Consider the following 1,484-nt stretch of genomic DNA (forward strand, 5'->3'; position numbering starts at 1 on the left):
TAATACTCTGTGTACTAGTTTCCTTGTTCTTCTGTAAGTTATTTCTGTAATTTACCCTTGGGATCCTGAGCCAAGAAACTTATCTTTAATCTGCCCCCAAATATCATATTGGAGAGATTCCCAATGAATGATTATGGTGGCTTTTTGTTAAAGCTCATATCTTATTCAAAAGCAGAAAAGGTATACTGGAGTGTGAACACTTAGGATGAGTTAATGTGCAGAATTATTCTGTCTTCATTTATTCTATGGTTTCAGGTCTTTAATCCATTTTTTATTTAATTTTTGTGTATGGTACGAGAGTGGTCCATTTTCATCCTTTATTGCATGTGACTGTTCAGTTTTCCCAACACTGTTTATTGAAGAGACTATCCTTTCTCTGTTGGGTATTCTTGACCCCTTTGTAGCAAATTAATTGACCACGTATATATGAGGGTTTATTTCTGGGCACTCTGTTCTCTTCCATTGATCTATGTGTCTGTGTTTATGCCAGTACCATACTGTTTTGGTTACTATTGCTTTCTAATATAGTTTGAATTCAGGAAGTATGATACCTCCAGGTTTGTTCTTCTTTCTCAAGATTGCTTTGACTGTTCAGGGTCTTTTGTGGTTTCATACAAATTTTAGGATTTTTTTTTCTATTTCTGTGAAAAATGCTATTGGGATTTTGATAGGGGTTGCATTGAATCTGTAGACTCTTTGGGTAATATGGACATTTTAACAGTATTAATTTTTCTAAGCCGTGAGCATGGAAGATCTTCCCATTTATTTGTGCCTTAACTTTATCCATAGGTATTTAATTCTTTTTATGCAGTTGTAAATGGTATTATAACTGCATAAATTTAACCAAGGAGATGCATAAATTTAACCAAGGAGATGAAAGATCTGTACATTGAAAACTGTCAGACACTCATGTGAAAGAAATTGAAGAAGGCACAAATAAATGGGAAGATCTTTGCCATTCAGCCTCAGTGCAGGGAATGACCCACTTGTCTGTCAAAAACCTGTCCCCTCTCTTTGTGCCCATACGCCATATCCCATGGATCACTAAGGCATTCTGCTAGTCGTTATCCATTATATTTATTCATTTTCATTGTTATAGAAGTTTAGCTGGGCACATAGCCACCCAACATTAAATTTCTCTCTCTTAATAAGTACTGGTCAATGGGATGTGAACAGAAGTGATGTATGTCACTTCCAAGTCTTGCCCTTCAAGCCTCTAGGCATCATTCTATTCTACTGACACCTTTCTGTCTCCCTGCTGGCTGAGAACCGTGAAAACTGTTAACAGCGGACTACAAGTGGAAGCCAGTATTAGGAATGGCATCCTGGGCCACCCATCTACCTCCAGTCCGTTAGAGGAAATAAACTTCAGTCATGTAGAAGCTCCTGGTTTTGTTGTTTTGTTTCTTTTGTACCACAGGTTGCCCTGTACCTTAGTTAATGCACTCCCCAAATCTTTTTTGACTCTTCCTTGCATCTATCTG

The sequence above is a fragment of the Ailuropoda melanoleuca genome, chromosome 8 (genome assembly GCF_002007445.2).
Source record: "Ailuropoda melanoleuca isolate Jingjing chromosome 8, ASM200744v2, whole genome shotgun sequence".
Lineage (NCBI taxonomy): Eukaryota > Metazoa > Chordata > Mammalia > Carnivora > Ursidae > Ailuropoda > Ailuropoda melanoleuca.